The 19,898-nt window shown below is 53.2% G+C and overlaps 1 long non-coding RNA gene across 1 annotated transcript in view; it reads left to right on the top strand.

Moving 5' to 3' along the window:
* LOC119973656 overlaps nucleotides 1-14,349 on the top strand; it is a 16,828-nt gene extending 2,479 nt beyond the window's left edge. Inside the window, exon 3 of the long non-coding RNA XR_005462362.1 lies at nucleotides 14,335-14,349. This is a non-coding gene — a long non-coding RNA (uncharacterized LOC119973656). The remainder of the gene's footprint in view (nucleotides 1-14,334) is intronic.
* Nucleotides 14,350-19,898: the final 5,549 nt, after the last annotated feature.

The raw sequence follows: 19,898 nt of genomic DNA, 5'->3' as shown, positions 1-19,898 counted from the left end.
GTAGTACAACACTATTGTATTAAACTATAAACTGATGAACATACTCTCACTGTGGGTGAACACGGTGCTAGATTGAACTAGAGACCCGTGCCTATTCTGTACCTGTCCCTCTGAGAGGCTGCATCCAGAATGAGTGGGAAAACTGATGCCCTCTGTCTTTATAGTGAGTGTGTTCTAACTGGTGATTGGCTGCGGTGTTTGTTATGCTTGTTGATTGGTCCTAGTGTATATCCATCAGTGTGTGTGTCTGCATCCATGATATACGGGTGTGTATTTATGGACACCCACCCCGTGTGCTGGATGGCCAGCTCGCTCGGCAGGCAGGGATCACCCACCCCCTTTGATGCATCTCCTTCCCCCCCCCCGTGTGCTGGATGGCCAGCTCGCTCAGCAGGCAGGGATCACAACCACCCCCGTGTGCTGGAATGGCCAGCTCGCTCGCAGGCAGGGATCACACCCACCCCCGTGTGCTGGAATGGCCAGCTCGCTCGCAGGCAGGGATCACACCCACCCCCGTGTGCTGGAATGGCCAGCTCGCTCGCAGGCAGGGATCACACCCACCCCCGTGTGCTGGAATGGCCAGCTCGCTCGCAGGCAGGGATCACACCCACCCCCGTGTGCTGGAATGGCCAGCTCGCTCGCAGGCAGGGATCACACCCACCCCCGTGTGCTGGAAAATGGCCAGCTCGCTCGCAGGCAGGGATCACCGCGGTGGATGGTGGAAAGTGATACCCGTGGGCGGGAGTCAGACATTGTCAAACGATGCGGAGCATGGAGCTCATCACAGACCGGGCTGCTGTCATCCTCCATCCCATGGTCCAGACCCGCTGTCACGGAGGGGTATCAGGCTGGGAGGTGGTCATTCGGAAGGGGGGGTGGGGTTGTGGGGAGGGATGCGGTTTCCATGCCCCTGGCCAGAAACACCCCTCCCAGTCGGTGAACCTGGAGGTGATTAGAACGTCCCGTGCGCGTTGTCGCATACATCATGCGGCTTCCCCTGCCTGCCGGGGCTCCACGTCCTGCCCATCCTCTCCATCCCCCACAGCCCCCTGATCGGACAAGGACAGGCGTTCCTCCTCCTCCAGCACGTCGCCCCTCTGCTGTGCGATGATGTGGAGGATGCACCAGGCCACCACGATGCGGGAAACCCTCTCAGCATCGTTCTGGAGGGCCCTTCAGAACGGCCCAGACACCTGAACCACAGCTCCAGGGGGCTGAATCACACCCCAGGTCGCTGCATGGACACCGTTGTAGGGGTCTCCACATCGGTCTGTGGGTCCCGGATAGGTGTCACCAGCCACAACCGCAGCAGGTAACCCCTGTCACCCGGGAGCCAAACCCCCAATAATAATAATCGCTTATTGTCACAAGTAGGCTTCAATGAAGTTACTGTGAAGAGCCCCTAGTCGCCACATTCCTGGCGCCTGTTCAGGGAAGGCTGGTACGGGAATCGAACCCACGCTGCTGCCTTGTTCTGCATTACAAGCCAGCTATTTAGCCCACTGTGCTAAACCAGCCCCAGCCCTTTGGATGGGGGGCATCTCGAAGAGGCGGGGAAGTGTGGAGTGTGCCAGGATGAACGTGTTTTGCACACTGCCCGGGTATCGGGCACAGACCAGCTGCACTTACGCCGAGTGGAACCCCTTTCTGTTGGTGCAGAGCGGCCTGTCCTCTGTCAATGTCATCCCTCGTACTGTCGATCACCCTCTGGGCCCGGGGTTCCTGGCCAATGGCGGCGAACCCCGCTGCCCGGGCAAACTGGGGGGTAAACGGATATATAGCCAGGTTGGCACTGCCAAGATGCCCCAATAACACTGCCAAGCTGGAAGGAGTACGGGGTGTCAGGGTGGCAATGCAAGGCTGCCTGAGTGCCAGAGTGACACTACCAAAGGCCAGGGGTTGGGGGGGGGGGCATGCCCGTGAAATGAGACTGGAGGAGGGGGGGTGGTTTAAAGGGTCCTGGAGGGGAGGGGGTGCTACAAGGGGGCTTGGGAGGGCCTGATGAGGGGGAGCCCCCAGGGACCCCTCCCAGTGGGGTATAGGGTACTGCCCATGTGTCTGGAGGGTGACATTGTCCATGGATGGGGGGGGGTGTGGGGGACCCACGAGCTCACTTCGAGATCAGGGCACCCTTTTCAAAATGGCGGCTCGGTCTCTGAGTTCAGCTTCCCACTGCCAAAATAAATCTCAGGGTGCGACCTTCTGGCCTCGCTACGCTCACCCTCAAGCGTAACGAGGCCGGAGAATAGCGGGAGAGACCAAAAACGGGAACTGCGCCGGCGTCAAACAGTTTGTGATGAATCCGGCCCCCTCCCTTTGGCTAATTCGCAATCAAACCGCAGCATGGCGAGAACCTAATTATCAACACTTAATCCCTATTTCCATACAATTAACGGGAGCCACCCCGTATCCAACAGCCTCCCATCATTCAGCCACCTCCCCAGCCCCCCCGTATCCAACAGCCCCCTCCCCAGCCCCCCCGTATCCAACAGCCTCCCATCATTCAGCCGCCTCCCCAGCCCCCTCCCCAGCCCCCTCCCCAGCCCCCTCCCCAGCCACCCCGTATCCAACAGCCTCCCGTCATTCAGCCACCTCCCCAGCCCCTCCCCAGCCCCCCCGTATCCAACAGCCTCCCATCATTCAGCCGCCTCCCCAGCCCCCCCGTATCCAACAGCCCCCTCCCCAGCCCCCCGTATCCAACAGCCCCCTCCCCAGCCCCCCCGTATCCAACAGCCTCCCGTCATTCAGCCCCCTCCCCAGCCACCCGTATCCAACAGCCCCCTCCCAGCCCCCCCCGTATCCAACAGCCTCCCGTCATTCAGCCCCCTCCCCAGCCCCCTCCCCAGCCCCCTCCCCAGCAAGTGGTCACGCTGGCACTGATTAGTGCTCCTTCTGAAAGTCGTGCACTGTTGGAATGGCTTCCGTGGGGAGCCGTGGAAGTGAGTAGCCATCTTTATTCACAGGCAAAGGGCCTGGGGAGGCTGAGCTTGCTGCCCCAATGCTCAGCAGGCGGTGGGGGGGGGGATCCTTGGCCCGGGAGCTGTGTCCCATAACCCCCACCGAGGACTCTGGCTGTGCGGCTGAAGGCAGTCGCTAATTGGGAATTGGCAAGCGTGCGTAAGTGAGCATTGACACATGCCAAGTGGGTTCCTGTGGGTGGATTAGCCATGGAGCATGTGGGAGTCATTGCCCAGCATTCCGATCGCACCTTGATGCCTGGACACTGTGTGGGGGGGGGGGGGGGGGGGGGGGGGGGGCAACACCACACACACAACAGCCAACATCCAAACTCACCCCGGGGGTGGGTGACACCTCCCGGGACATGACCATGGCCGGAGTGTGGGTGCCACGTGGAGGGGGGGTGCCACGGGGAGGGGGGTGCCACGGGGAGGGGGGTGCCACGGGGAGGGGGGTGCCATGGGGAGGGGGGGTGCCATGGGGAGGGGGGTGCCATGGGGAGGGGGGTGCCACGGGGAGGGGGGTGCCACGGGGAGGGTGGGTGCCACGGGGAGGGGGGGGCTGCTTGGAGAAACTGGCAAAGGGTCCGGGACCAGCCCGCATTGCAGAGGAAAGTGACGGAGGAATCATAATGTTTGTGCAAAGAGTTGTTTAATGTGCTGTATAATACCCCATTCCAGATAGTGCCACCCCCCCCCCCCCCCCCCCCCGAAACCCCCCCAACCGGCAGGAAACTCCCTGAAAAAGTCGCCACAAATTAACTGAGAATTTTTTCGGGAGAATCGCGGCCTGTGTCTCCCACATTGGACAGGATTTACATCGCAATATCTCGCAAGATCACATTGACCTTGCGAGGGATTGTGAGCCGGATGGATCCCAGGAGTGGGTAGATCCCGGGAGTAGGGTAGATCCTGAGAGTGGGGTAGATCTCGGGAGTGGGGTTGATCCCGGAGTGGGGTAGATCCCAGGAGTGGGGTAGATCCTGGGAGTGGGGTAGATCTCGGGAGTGGGGTAGATCCCGGGAGTGGGGTAGATCCCGGGAGTGGGGTAGATCCCGGGAGTGGGGTAGATCCCGGGAGCGGGGTAGATCTCGGGAGTGGGGTAGATCCCGGGAGTGGGGTAGATCCTGGGAGTGGGGTAGATCCCGGGAGTGGGGTAGATCCCGGGAGTGGGGTAGATCCTGGTAGTGGGGTAGATCCTGGGAAACTTCTGCCACCTGGCCAGGCTCATTCCCCAATACCAGGTCCAGTACATCCCCTCCCCTAGTTGGACTGTCTACATATTGTTTTAAGAAGCCCTCCTGGATGCTCCTTACAGACTCTGCCCGTCCAAGCCTCTAGCACTAAGTGAGTCAATATTGGGGAAGTTAAAGTCTCCCATCACAACAACCCTGTTGCTTTTACTCGTTTCCAAAATCTGTCTACCTATCTGCTCCTCTATCTCCCGCTGGCTGTTGGGAGGCCTGTAGTGAACCCCCAACATTGTGACTGCACCCTTCTTATTCCTGATCTCTACCCCTAAACCAGGGGCTGGTTTAACTCACTCGGCTAAATCACTGGCTTTTAAAGCAGACCAACCAAGCAGGCCAGCAGCACGGTTCAATTCCCATACCAGCCTCCCCGGACAGGCGCCGGAATGTGGCGACTAGGGGCTTTTCACAGTAACTTCATTGAAGCCTACTCGTGACAATAAGTGATTTTCATTTCATTTTATTCCATATAGCCTCACTGCCCTCTGAGGTGTCCTCTCGCAGTACAGTTGTGATAATGGCAACAACATCATAGTTCCAAGTACTAATCCAAGCTTTAAGTTTATCTGCCTTAACTGTTATACCTCTTGCATTAAAACATATGCACTTCAGGCCACCAGACCCGCTGTGTTCAGCAACATCTCCCTGTCTGCTCTGCCTCAGAGCCATGCTGGCCCTATTCCCTAGTTCCCCCTCAATGTTTCACCTTCTGACCTATTGCTCCGGTACCCACCCCCCTGCCATATTAGTTTAAACCCTCCCGGGTTAGGTGGATTGGCCATGCTAAATTGCCCGTAGTGTCCTAATAAAAGGAAGGTTAAGGGGGGGGTGGGTTGTTGAGTTGCGGGTATAGGGTGGATACGTGAGTTTGAGTGGGGTGATCATGGCTCGGCACAACATTGAGGGCCGAAGGGCCTGTTCTGTGCTGTACTGTTCTATGTTCTATGTTCTATGACACTAGCAAACCTTGTGGCCAGGATATTTATGCCTCTCCAGTTTAGATGCAACCCGTCCTTCTTATACAGGCACACCTGCCCCGGAAGAGCTCCCAGTGGTCCAGATAACGGAAAGCCTCCCTCCTACACCAGCTGTTTTGCCACGTGTTTAGCTGCTCTATCTTCCTATTTCTAGCCTCACTGGCACATGGCACAGGGAGTAATCCTGAGATTACAACCATAGAGGTCCTGTCTTTTAACTTTCTGCTCAGCTCCCTGAACTCCTGCTGCAGGACCTCATTCCCCTTCCTGCCTATGTCGTTAGTACCAATATGTACGACGACCGCTGCCTGTTTGCCCTCCCCCTTCAGGATGCCCGCTACCCGTTTGGAGACATCCTGGACCCTGGCACCAGGGAGGCAACATATCATCCTGGAGTCTCTTTCACGTCCACAGAAACGCCTATCTGTGCCCCTGACTGTAGAGTCCCCTATGACTATTGCTCTTCTGAGCTTTGACCCTCCCTGCTGAACATCAGAACCAGCCGTGGTGCCACTGCTCTGGCTGCTGCTGTTTTCCCCTGATAGGCTATCCCCTCCCAACAGTATCCAAAGGGGTATCTGTTTGAGAGGGGGACAACTACAGGGGATTCCTGCACTGACTGCCTGCCCCTTCTGGTGGTCACCCATCTCTCTGCCTGTACCTTGGGTGTGACTGCATCTCTATAACTGCTGTCTATGACACTTTCCGCTTCCTGCATGCTCCTAACTCCAATTGCTGCTCCAACCGAACCATGCGGTCTGTGAGGAGCTGCCATTGGTTACACTTACTGCAGATGTAGTCGACCGGAACGCTGGAAGTGTCACAGATCTCCCACATCTCACAGTTGGAGCACTGCACCCCGCTGAGTGACATTTAAGCACTAGTTAATTAATTTAAAATAAACACTTGAATTATTGTTAGATTGAATTACAATTAACTATATGGCCCTGACGCTAAATGATTTTTACTGTAAAATTAACTGCTAAATACTGATCTCTGCCCTCAGGTTTAGTTACTCCACTATCTAATGAATCAATTAGATTTTTTTTGCAATATTATCTTTTATTCAAATTTAACAGATTCCCAACCAGCCAATCAGGCCACAGCTTTGCTGTGATGACACTTACAGTTTCCCGCCCCCACACACACAATTTGAAAAGGTAATAAAAATAAAAATCACTTATCTTCCCAGGATGCTCTGCACTGCTGTCTCACAGTGCCAGGGACCCGGGTTAACACTGCTGCCTCACAGTGCCAGGGACCCGGGTTAACACTGCTGCCTCACAGTGCCAGGGACCCGGGTTAACACTGCTGCCTCACAGTGCCAGGGACCCGGGTTAACACTGCTGTCTCACAGTGCCAGGGACTGGGTTAACACTGCTGTCTCACAGTGCCAGGGACCCGGGTTAGCACTGCTGTCTCTCAGTGCCAGGGACCCGGGTTAACACTGCTGTCTCACAGTGCCAGGGACCCGGGTTAACACTGCTGTCTCACAGCACCAGGGACCCGGGTTAACACTGCTGTCTCACTGTGCCAGGGACCCGGGTTAGCACTGCTGTCTCACAGTGTCAGGGACCCGGGTTGACACTGCTGCCTCACAGTGCCAGGGACCCGGGTTAGCATTGCTGTCTCACAGTGCCAGGGACCCGGGTTAACACTGATGTCTCACCGTGCCAGGGTCCTGGGTTAACACTGCTGCCTCACAGTGCCAGGGTCCCGGGTTAACACTGTTGGCTCACAGTGCCAGGGACCCGGGTTAACACTGCTGTCTCACAGAGGCAGGGACCCGGGTTAACACTGCTGTCTCACAGTGCCAGGGACCTGGGTTAACACTGCTGTCTCACACTGCCAGGGACCTGGGTTAACACTGCTGTCTCACAGTGCCAGGGACCTGGGTTAACACTGCTGTCTCACAGTGCCAGGGACCCGGGTTAGCACTGCTGTCTCACAGTGCCAGGGACCCGGGTTAACACTGCTGTCTCACAGTGCCAGGGTCCTGGGTTAACACTGCTGTCTCACAGTGCCAGGGACCCGGGTTAACACTGCTGTCTCACAGTGCCAGGGACCTGGGTTAACACTGCTGTCTCACAGAGGCAGGGACCCGGGTTAACACTGCTGTCTCACAGTGCCAGGGACCCGGGTTAGCACTGCTGTCTCACAGTGCCAGGGAACCGGGTTAACACTGCTGTCTCGCTGTGCCAGGGATCTGGGTTAACACTGCTGCCTCACAGTGCCAGGGACCCGGGTTAACACTGCTGCCTCACAGTGCCAGTGACCCGGGTTAACACTGCTGTCTCACAGTGCCAGGGACCCGGGTTAACACTGCAGTCTCACAGTGCCAGGGACCCGGGTTAACACTGCTGTCTCACAGTGTCAGGGACCCGGGGTAACACTGCTGTCTCACAGTGCCAGGGACCCGGGTTAACACTGCTGTCTCACAGTGCCAGGGACCCGGGTTAACACTGCTGTCTCACAGTGCCAGGGACCCAGGTTAACACTGCTGTCTCACAGTGCCAGGGACCCGGGTTAACACTGCTGCCTCACAGTGCCAAGGACCCGGGTTAACACCGCTGTCTCACAGTGCCAGGGACCCGGTTTAGCGTTGCTGTCTCACAGTGCCAGGGACCCGGGTTAACACCGCTGTCTCACAGTGCCAGGGACCCGGGTCAGCACTGCTGTCTCACAGTGCCAGGGACCCGGGTTAACACTTCTGTCTCACAGTGCCAGGGACCTGGGTTAACACTGCTGTCTCACAGTGCCAGGGACCCGGGTTAACACTGCTGTCTCACAGTGCCAGGGACCCGGGTTAACACCGCTGTCTCACAGTGCCAGGGACACGGGTCAGCACTGCTGTCTCACAGTGCCAGGGACCCGGGTTAACACTGCTGTCTCACAGTGCCAGGGACCTGGGTTAACACTGCTGTCTCACAGTGCCAGGGATCCGGGTTAACACGGCTGTCTCACTGTGCCAGGGATCCGGGTTAACACTGCTGTCTCACAGTGCCAGGGACCCGTGTTAACACTGCTGCCTCACAGTGCCAGGGACCCGGGTTAACACTGCTGTCTCACAGTGCCAGGGACCCGGGTTAACACTGCTGTCTCACAGTGCCAGGGACCCGGGTTAACACTGCTGCCTCACAGTGCTGGGGACCCGGGTTAACACTGCTGCCTCACAGTGCCAGGGACCCGGGTTAACACTGCTGCCTCACAGTGCCAGGGACCCGGGTTAACACTGCTGTCTCACAGTGCCAGGGACCCGGGTTAACACTGCTGTCTCACAGTGCCAGGGACCTGGGTTAACACTGCTGTCTCACAGTGCCAGAGGCCCGGGTTAACACTGCTGCTTCACAGTGCCAGGGTCCCGGGTTAACACTGCTGCCTCACAGTGCCAGGGACCCGGGTTAGCGTTGCTGTCTCACAGTGTCAGGGACACGGGTTAACACTGCTGCCTCACAGTGCCAGGGATCTGGTTTAACACTGCTGCCTCTCAGTGCCAGGGACCCGGGTTAACACTGCTGTCTCAGGGCAGCACGGTGGCCTAGTGGTTAGCACAACCGCCTCACGGCGCTGAGGTCCCAGGTTCGATCCCGGCTCTGGGTCACTGTCTGTGTGGAGTTTGCACATTCTCCCCGTGTCTGCGTGGGTTTCGCCCCCACAACCCAAAAAATGTGCAGAGTAGGTGGATTGGCCACGCTAAATTGCCCCTTAATTGGGAAAAATAATTGGGTAATCTAAATTTAAAAAAAAAACACTGCTGTCTCACAGTGCCAGGGATCCGGGTTAACACTGCTGCCTCACAGTGCTAGGGACCCGGGTTAACACTGCTGCCTCACAGTGCCAGGGACCCGAGTTAACACTGCTGTCTCACAGTGCCAGGGACCCGGGTTAGCACTGCTGTCTCACAGTGCCAGGGATCCGGGTTAACACTGCTGCCTCACAGTGCCAGGGACCCGGTTTAACACTGCTGCCTCACAGTGCCAGGGACCCGGGTTAACACTGCTGTCTCACAGCGCCAGGGACCTGGGTTAACACTGCTGCTTCACAGTGCCAGGGACCTGGGTTAACACTGCTGCCTCACAGTGCCAGGGACCCGGGTTAACACTGCTGCCTCACAGTGCCAGGGACCCGAGTTAACACTGCTGTCTCACAGTGCCAGGGATCCGGGTTAACACTGCTGCCTCACAGTGCCAGGGACCCGGGTTAACACTGCTGTCTCACAGTGCCAGGGACTCGGGTTAACACTGCTGCCTCACAGTGCCAGGGACCCGGGTTAACACTGCTCTCTCACAGTGCCAGGGACCCGGGTTAACACTGCTGTCTCACAGCGCCAGGGACCCGGGTTAACACTGCTGCCTCACAGTGCCAGGGACCCGGGTTAACACTGCTGTCTCACAGTGCCAGGGTCCTGGGTTAACACTGCTGTCTCACAGTGCCAGGGACCCGGGTTAACACTGCTGTCTCACAGTGCCAGGGACCCGGGTTAACACTGCTGTCTCACAGTGCCAGGGACCCGGGTTAGCACTGCTGTCTCACAGTGCCAGGGACCCGGGTTAGCACTGCTGCCTCACAGTGCCAACGGTCCCGTGTTTGATTCCGTCCTCGGGTCACTGTCTGTGTGGAATTTGCAATTTCTCCTCGTGTCTGCGTGGATTTCCTCCGGCTGCTCCAGTTTCCTCCCACAGTCCAAAGATGTGATTGGCCATGTTAAATTGCTCCTTCATGTCCAAAGATGAACCGGTTAGGTTACGGGGTTATCAGGACTGGGCGGGGGAGTGGACTTGGGTGGAATTCTCTTTCAGGGTTGCTGCAGACTCAGCGTAGGGATTTTATGAATCTTGAGGTCTGTCACCCATTTTCTTTTTTTATAAATTTAGAGTACCCAATTCATTTTTCCAATTAAGGGGCAATTTAGCATGGGCAATCCACCTACCCTGCTCATCTTTGGGTTGTGGGGGCGAAACCCACGCAGACACGGACAGTGACCCAGAGCCAGGATCGAACCTGGGACCTCGGCGCCGTGAGACAGCAGTGCTAACCACTGCGCCACCGTGTTGTCGCAATGACACCCTTCCTAACCCACTGTGTCAGGCTGAACCAGACTGTTGGCAAACTCGGTGTCCTGTTTGAGGCTTTCCGACAGCCAGTCAGGGAACGTTCCTTAGTTATTGAGCTTGGCATAGGAGAGACAATAGACAATGATATCACGGTGACGGAAAAGGTAGAAAGCACAGCTCGATGGAGATAACAGAGGACCTTTGGATGGAGATTATTAATAACGGTGCATTAAACATGGTCAGGTGGTGGAATAACCAAAGATCAGCAAATAGATGGGGGAAGGAACGAGCTGGAGAAAGGACAGGGAATCGATTTCTAATCTTTATCAGGGACTGTTTCAAACTCCTGGAAATGAAGGGGGGAGATAAGGAATAAGGTGGGTGACACAACAGGAGATTACAGATAACTCTGGTAATCACAACCTGTGAACCTGGTAATAGCTGATGTTGCATTTAATTAGCAATATGCCAGAATAATATTATCCACTAGATAAAGGTGAACAATCCAGGATATTAAAGACATTAATCATAAATCATTGCACGTATTCTGTAATGACAAATGGATCTACATTGTACAGACTATCAGCTCTGAAGGAGGTTAATACGCTCGAAACATTAACTCTGTTTCCCTCACCACAGATGCTGCCGGACTTGCTGGGGTTTTCCAGCCTTTTCTGTTTATATTTCAGATTTATGATGCGCAGTGCTTGGTTTTTGCATTTCTATAGCGCCTTTCTCATTTCCCAGATGTCCCAAAGTACTTCACAGACAATGAAATACTTTTACTGCTCAGGCAAGCGGTACATCTAATTTATACTCAGTAATTGGGATCAATGATCCGAGAATCTGTTTTAGTGATAGTGAGTGAGCATACATACTGACCCACGACAGCTGGGAGAACTGTTCTGCTCCTCTTCAAATGGTATCATCGGATCCTTTACATGCACATGAATAGCAGTCAGGTACTCAGTTTAACATCATATTCATAAATCAGCACCTTTGACAGTGCAGCATTCCTCAGTACTGACCCTCTGACAGTGCGGCACTCCCTCAGTACTGACCCACTGACAGTGCAGCACTCCCTCAGTACTGGCCCTCTGACAGTGCGGCACTCCCTCAGTACTGACCCACTGGCAGTGCGGCACTCCCTCAGTACTGACCCTCTGACAGTGCAGCACTCCCTCAGTACTGACCCTCTGACAGTGCAGCACTCCCTCAGTACTGACCCTCTGACAGTGCGGCACTCCCTCAGTACTGACCCTCTGACAGTGCAGCATTCCCTCAGTGCTGACCCTCTGACACTGCGGCACTCCCTCAGTACTGACCCTCTGACAGTGCAGCACTCCCTCAGTACTGACCCTCTGACAGTGCAGCATTCCTCAGTACTGACCCTCTGACAGTGCAGCACTCCCTCAGTACTGACCCTCTGACAGTGCGGCACTCCCTCAGTACTGACCCTCTGACAGTGCAACACTCCCTCAGTACTGACCCTCTGACAGTGCAGCACTCCCTCAGTACTGACCCTCTGACAGTGCAGCACTCCCTCAGTACTGACCCTCTGACAGTGTGGCACTCCCTCAGTACTGACCGTCTGACAGTGCAGCACTCACTCAGTACTGACCCTCTGACAGTGCGGCACTCCCTCAGTACTGACCCTCTGACAGTGCAGCACTCCCTCAGTACTGACCCTCTGACAGTGCGGCACTCCCTCAGTACTGACCCTCTGACAGTGCAGCACTCCCTCAGTACTGACCCTCTGACAGTGCAGCACTCCCTCAGTACTGACCCACTGACAGTGCGGAACTCCCTCAGTACTGGCCCTCTGACAGTGCAGCACTCCCTCAGTACTGACCCTCTGACAGTGCGGGGCTCCCTCACTACTGACCCTCTGACAGTGTAGCATCCCTCAGTACTGACCCTCTGACAGTGCGGCACTCCCTCAGTACTGACCCTCTGACAGTGCAGCACTCCCTCAGTACTGACCCTCTGACAGTGCGGCACTCCCTCAGTACTGACCCTCTGACAGTGCAGCACTCCCTCAGTACTGAGGGAGTGCTGCACTGTCAGAGGGTCAGTACTGAGGGAGTGCTGCACTGTCAGAGGGTCAGTACTGAGGGAGTGCCTCACCGTCAGATGGTCAGTACTGAGGGAGTGCTGCACTGTCAGAGGGTCAGTACTGAGGGAGCCCCACACTGTCAGAGGGTCAGTACTGAGGGAGTGCTGCACTGTCAGAGGGTCAGTACAGAGGGAGTGCTGCACTGTCAGAGAGTCAGTACTGAGGGAGTGCCGCACTGTCAGAGGGTCAGTACTGAGGGAGTGCTGCACTGTAAGAGGGTCAGTACTGAGGGAGTGCCGCACTGTCAGAGGGTCAGTACTGAGGGAGTGCTGCACTGTCAGAGGGTCAGTACTGAGGAGTGCCGCACTGTCAGAGGGTCAGTACTGAGGGAGCCCCGCACTGTCAGGGGGTCAGTACTGAGGGAGTGCTGCACTGTCAGAGGGTAGGTACTGAGGGAGTGCTGCACTGTCAGAGGGTCAGTACTGAGGGAGTGCCGCACTGTCAGAGGGTCAGTACTGAGGGAGTGCTGCACTGTCAGAGGGTCAGTACTGAGGGAGTGCCGCACTGTCAGAGGGTCACCACTGAGGGAGTGCCGCACTGTCAGAGAGTCAGTACTGAGGGAGTGCCGCACTGTCAGAGGGTCAGTACTGAGGGAGTGCCGCACTGTCAGAGGGTCAGTACTGAGGGAGTGCTGCACTGTCAGAGGGTCAGTACTGAGGGAATGCCGCACTGTCAGAGGGTCAGTACTGAGGGAGTGCCGCACTGTCAGAGGGTCAGTACTGAGGGAGTGCTGCCCTGTCAGAGGGTCAGTACTGATGGAGTGCTGCACTGTCAGAGGGTCAGTACTGAGGGAGTGCTGCACTGTCAGAGGGTCAGTACTGAGGGAGTGCCGCACTGTCAGAGTGTCAGTACTGAGGGAGTGCTGCACTGTCAGAGGTGCTGATTTATGAATATGATGTTAAACTGAGCCCCTGACTGCTATTCATGTGCATGTAAAGGATCCGATGATACCATTTGAAGAGGAGCAGAACAGTTCTCCCAGCTGTCGTGGGTCAGTATGTATGCTCACTCACTATCACTAAAACAGATTCTCGGATCATTGATCCCAATTACTGAGTATAAATTAGATGTACCGCTTGCCTGAGCAGTAAAAGTATTTAATTGTCTGTGAAGTACTTTGGGACATCTGGGAAATGAGAAAGGCGCTATAGAAATGCAAAAACCAAGCACTGCGCATCATAAATCTGAAATATAAACAGAAAAGGCTGGAAAACCCCAGCAAGTCCGGCAGCATCTGTGGTGAGGGAAACAGAGTTAATGTTTCGAGTGTATTAACCTCCTTCAGAGCTGATAGTCTGTACAATGTAGATCCATTCGTCATTACAGAATACGTGCAATGATTTATGATTAATGTCTTTAATATCCTGAATTGTTCACCTTTATCTAGTGGATAATATTTCTTCTGGCATATTGCTAATTAAATGCAACATCAGCTATTACCAGGTTGACAGGTTGTGATTACCAGAGTTATCTGTAATCTCCTGTTGTGTCACCCACCTTATTCCTTATCTCCCCCCTCATTTCCAGGAGTTTGAAACAGTCCCTGATAATGATTAGAAATCGATTCCCTGTCCGTTCTCCAGCTGGGGAAAGTTGGGGGTTTTGTGAGACAGGTGGGGTGGATCTCAGACCGCAGTCAGATCAGCCGAGATGCTGCTGAATGGGCGGGCAGGCTGGAGGGGCCAAATAGCCTACTCCTGCTCCCAATTCCCATCTTCTCATCAAATCAAGGTGTTGCCAATGGAAGCCAAGGTTGGTCGGGGAGCCCGGGGCTGATGGACCGGAACGGACCCCAATGTACCCCCCTGACACTCACTGGCCAGGGCCACCTGAGGGTTAGCTGTGTTGGAAAGTAGCAGACTGATTTATGGAACAATATTCCAGAATGAAAACTTTGGGGGAACAACAGACAAAATCAACATCGTTATAACCTTACATTCAACATCAAGCACAGAATGTGCCCTGACTCTTCACTCTGAGCTGGGAGGTATTGCATTATCGATAGTTGCGTGTAGTTCATTTGAAATGATTGACCCGATTCATTTTTTGATTCATGTCTTTTCCAGTGTTTTACCAGCTGCCACTTATTAACAAATATTAGTTAGTAATTTGAGATAAGGAGAAGAAACTAAGATTAGCTATAATGTGCAGGAGGGATTTTATTCCCATTGATCACTGTGCCTCTGATGGTGTGTCATCGCTGACTCAGAAACTTCTGCAATCCAGTCCCTCACTATAGGTTTGAACACAAAAGTCTGGCTTGACACTTCTGTGCACTACCGGGGGTGGACAACATCGTCAGCGCCCCATTTCCTCTCACAGGTAAAATACCTCACAGTCACTATTCCAAAGAAGATCAGGAGAGTCCTTCCCGGTTCCCTGGCCAATGTTTATCCCTCAATCAGCACCACTAAGAACAGAGAAACCTGCTCACTGTCACATTCTGTTTGTTGGGTGTTGCTGTGCAGAAGTTGGCAGCCCCGTATCTACACTATACAGGACCACATCGCGGAGGGATGTCCTTAGCTCCTTAGCTCCAACGTGCCAAGTTCAGATCATAGAATTTACAGTGCAGAAGGAGGCCATTCGGCCCATCGAGTCTGCACCAGCCCTTGGAAAGAGCACCCCGCTTCCACCCTATTCCTGTAACCCAGTAACCCCACCCAACCTTTTTGGACACTAAGGGGTAATTTAGCACGGCCACTCCAACTAACCTGCACCCTCTTTCGGGACTCGTGGGAGGAAACCGGAGCACCCGGAGGAAACCCGCGCAGACACGGGGAGAACGTGCAGACTCCGCACAGACAGTGACCCAAGCCGGGAATCGAACCCTGGGACCCTGGAGCTGTGAAGCAACAGTGCTAACCACTGTGCTACTGTACTGCCCATGACAGAAATTATTGTCTTTCTTTCTTTGTGAGGGATCTGTCAGATCGGTGACTAGGGGCTTTTCACAGTAACTTCATATTTGTGACAATAAGAGATTATTATTATTATTAGATCACAAGTCAATGGCCGACTCCGAAGCATCCAAGCCATGCCGTGCAGATCAGCGCAGTGATTCTTGCCAGGCTTCACAATCCTGGGGGTTTTGTACAGCGGCTGCTGATAAATTGCCACATGATTTAAATGCAGTAGTGATTCGGATTATCTTTATGTGGGGACTTTGACCAGGTTTTTCTGCTCTTTGTTAATGAATGTAGAAGCTGATTGTAGCGGAAGCTGGGGCCAGTTTAGCTCACTAGGCACGACAGCTGGTTCGTGATGCAGAGCAGGGCCAGCAGCGTGGGTTCAATTCCCCGTACCGGCTGAGGTTATTCATGAAGGCCCCACCTTCTCAACCCTGCCCCTTGCCTGAGATGTGGTGACTCTCAGGTTAAATCACTACCTGTCAGTTCTCGCCCTCAAAGGGGAAAGCAGCTGGAACTGTGGAGATTTTACCTTGCTGAATATTTAAATTGCAATTTGTCAAATCTTAGTGCGATGGGCCAGGGTTTAGAGAACCACAAAGTGTATCATGGAGTTCACCTGACCCACAACTTTAATAGATTGTGGTATGGGGAGCACACGGCCCACTCTACAGGTGTGGTACAGCAGAAATGGAAAAGTAATTTTAAAAGCAAACCAATTTTATTCTATGAACTCAAATTAACCTTTTTGAAACATACAGTGAACATCTTAGCAACCATTAATTCAAATACAACCCCCAAATAATACACTAAGTAATGATTAAGCTTTCCTTTTAACATCCATAAGACTTAAGAAACCTTCAAAACAGAAAGACATCAGGTTAAAGTCACTACTGAGAACATTTATAATTCTGAATTCACCAAATGATCAAGAGATAGTCTTTTGATGGCAGAAAGAACAGCAGTCCACCTGCTTGGTCTGGCTTCAGCTCCAACACTGAAAACGAAACTATAACACACCCTGCAGCCTGCTAAAAAACGAAAGTAAAAAGCTGACAGACAGCCCAGCTCCACCCACTCTCTGACATCACTGCAGTAATAAACACCCATTTCTTAAAGGTACTCTCACTACAGATATTTATATACACACCCATTTATAGACACCCATTTCTTAAAGGTACTCTCACATGACATTAGCCCTGAGATATTTTTTGTATTCATTCTCGTTGGCAAGGCTGACGTTTATTACCCGTCCCCAATGGCTCTGACGTAATGACAGAAAAATACAGAAAGGTTCAGCAGCTCAGGAATCAGCTGTGGTGAGCTCAATGTCCTTCTGTCAGAGATAAAAAAAACGTTCAAGGTTTCGCAGGCTCTGAGCAAGTGCAGAGGAAGGGAAAGGAGAGTGTGGGAAGCGGAGGAGGGAAGAGCAGAGTGAAGGTGGGAGAGATGACAGTGCGGGTCTAAAGTGGGTGGGTCTAGAAGAGATGTAAAGAATTATCATAGAATAATAGAGTCAGGGGGTGGAACGTGGGGGGGTTGCATTATAGCAAAACTGGCAACAAAAAGGTTTCTGTGGTCCAAGGATGTGACAAAGAAGTGGGCGATGGGGAGAGACCTCAGAGATATGGACCAATCCCCTTGATTGTGCCCGATTGGAGACTGCTCAAGTGTTGCAGTTCACGTCTTGCCACTCCTTGCCAGCCAATCAGCAGCCCTTTCCCATGCAGTATAAAACATTGCTCCCCCACGATATTTGGCGTTCTTATAAAAACATATAAAAATCAGCTGGAAGAGTCTAAAGTTGAAGAAGAACCTGCAAAGTTTTAAAAGAATAAAAGAGGCCAAATGAGCATCATCACTTAGTGCCATTCCTCTTCCTTTCCCCCGTACCCATGTACATTGCGTTATGCCACCCTGGCCGGGTGAACGGTCAATTCCAGCCCCGAAGACCCGGAGTCTCGACACAAGTGAATTAACCAATAATATGTGTATTTTCCTGAGATCTTGACTGCCCCAATGAGTTACAAGCAGCAGATCTGTCAGTCAAACATTCAAAAAAACTGTTTATTGCTAACAAGGAAAAAGATGACCAAGTACTGGTAAGAACAGAACAATGATCTGCTAATCTAACTCCCCAAACCCCATCCCACCCTCCACCCAGACACACACAAGTCAGATACAGGGTGGAGGGAGTAGGAAAGGTTCAGAAATAACAGCGATTGAGAGGCATGAGAGATTTGAGGAGCTTCACTGCTGAGGTTGAAGTCTTTGTAGGTGGTGATCTGTTTCGGATGTGAGGTGTCGAACACCATTGGTTAGTTTGGAATCTTCAAGCTGGGCCACTCAGGCTGGATTCTCAGGCTGTGGGATCCCCCTCCAGGAACACGCTTCAGCTGGTGTTGAGCTGAGCCTTACCCTCGGAAGATGCACTTCAGGTCTGCTCAGTTTCTGATATGTGGTCAGCTTCAGCAGACTCGCTAACAGCTTGTCTCATTTAAATAGAATATCAGAGAAGGGTTTCCATGAGGCCATTGAGTTTCTGGCACTTAAATTGGGAGAGGAATCCGGGAAAGTTCCCTTTACCTGGCTCTATCTTCAGGCTTCAAATGCTCATTAACTGCTCTGTTTACCTGAATTTCCAGCTAAGATTTGAGATGGAATTACTCCCTTTCTGGGAGAGATTCAACAGGATTCTGCCCAGCTCCTCAGTTCCAATTAAAACTAATTTGGAGAAAAGGTCTCACAGAGAATGCCTACCAGCCTAGTTGAGGAGAAAACACGGCCGCCCACAGGGGATTTTGAGAGAGATCCACCCCCCTCCCCGCTTCAGTGAGAGAGAACTTCAAGCCTTCTTCAGCGCTCCCCCCCCCCCAAAAAAAACTAGAGCTAGCCTCCTCGTCTAGAAGCTTCTGAGGGGTTCCACCAATCCCAATCAAGAACTTCTTGCCAAGCCCAGCAAAACGATAGGATGGGCTATGCCACAGGACATCAAGGGGATGCCTGGGCCAGTACATTAGACCAGGGATGTTTTCAGTTTGACCGAAAGTCTGTAGTTTAAAACAAAATCAGCAATGTTGCAGGACAGGAATTATAAAAGAGAAACACGGAACAAATAAGGATTTAACACGTTCCTTGTGATTGTTTCGTTTCAAATTATCATCTCATGCCCGCTTGAATGACTTGATTGAACCTGTCTCCATGACACTTCCAGGCCGTGCATTCCTGTCCCGAACCGCTCTCTGTGTGAAAAAAGGTTTTCTTATATCACGTTTGACTTTTTAATTTGAAGTTTCTCCATCTACTTTAATTTCACTGTTTTCCAGATTCTTGTTCCTTGACTTCACTGTCTTCCTGGAACTTTCTTCTGTCCCATTCCCTGGTTTCTGGGACTTTTTTGCTCTTTAGTCTGGGACTTTCTTCCTGCCTCCTTGCATTATCCTTTTTTTTAAAACGCATTTTATTCAAACTTGTATCAAAGTAGGTTACAGAAAATAAACACCCCGGGAAACATTCTTCCCAACAATCAACTATACAGTTTGTACAGACTCCCCCCCCCCCCCCCCCCCCCCCCCCCCCCACCCCACTGCGATGAACAGCTCCTCAAACACGGTCACAAACATCCGCCATCTTTTCTCAACCTCCCCTGCTGAGCCCCTTAACTAATACTTTATCTTCTCTAATCGCAGGGTGTCGTACAGAGCACCCAACCATGCTGCTACCCCGGTGGCGATGCCGACCGCCACTCCAGCAAAATTCGCCGCCGTGCAATTAGAGAGGCAAAGGCTGTGACATCGGCCGTCCTCCTCTCCATGAGCTCCGGCTTCTCTGAAACCCCAAATATCGCCACCAAAGGATCCGGGACCACTCCCTCCTCCACTATCCTGGCTAAGACTGCAAACACTCCCGCCCAGAATCTTCCCAATTTTTCACAACCCAAAAACATGTGCGCATGATTGGCTGGCCCCCGCCCACATCTCTCACACTCACCTGCTACCCCCTGAAAGAACCCAGTCATTCTCGCCCGAGTCATATGCACCCTGTGCACCACCTTAAACTGTATCAGGCTCATCCTTGCACAAGAGGATGTCCCGTTTACCCTTCGTAGTGCCTCATTCCATACTCCCCAATTGATCTCCATTCCCAACTCCGCTTCCCATTTCTCCTTGATCTTCACCACCCGCTCGCCTCCCTGCTCCCCCAGCCACTTATATGTATCCCCAATTGTTCCCTCCCCTTCCACATCCGGAAGCAGCAGTCGCTCGAGCAGGGTGTATCCCGGCAATCTAGGGAACCCCTTCCAGACCTTTCATGCAAAGGCCCTAACCTGTAGATACCTGAACTCACTACCCCTCGGCAGCTCTACCCTCTCCCTTAGCTCCTCCAGACTGGTGAACCCTTCCTCCAAATACAAATCCCTCACCTTGACCAGCCCCACTTCCCTCCACCTCCTGTATACACTATCCAGCCCCCCCGGCTCAAACCCATGATTCTCGCACAGCGGCGTTAGCACCGACATCCCTTCCACCCTAAAATGCCTCCTCAGCTGATTCCATATCTTCACCGTGGACTGCAGCACTTGGCTCCCTGAATACCTACTCGGAGCCATTGGCAATGCTGCCGTCACCAGAGCCC

Source organism: Scyliorhinus canicula, chromosome 11 (genome assembly GCF_902713615.1).
Source record: "Scyliorhinus canicula chromosome 11, sScyCan1.1, whole genome shotgun sequence".
Lineage (NCBI taxonomy): Eukaryota > Metazoa > Chordata > Chondrichthyes > Carcharhiniformes > Scyliorhinidae > Scyliorhinus > Scyliorhinus canicula.
The sequence above is the reverse complement of the archived record's forward strand: the minus strand, read 5'-3'. Positions and strand labels throughout refer to the sequence as shown.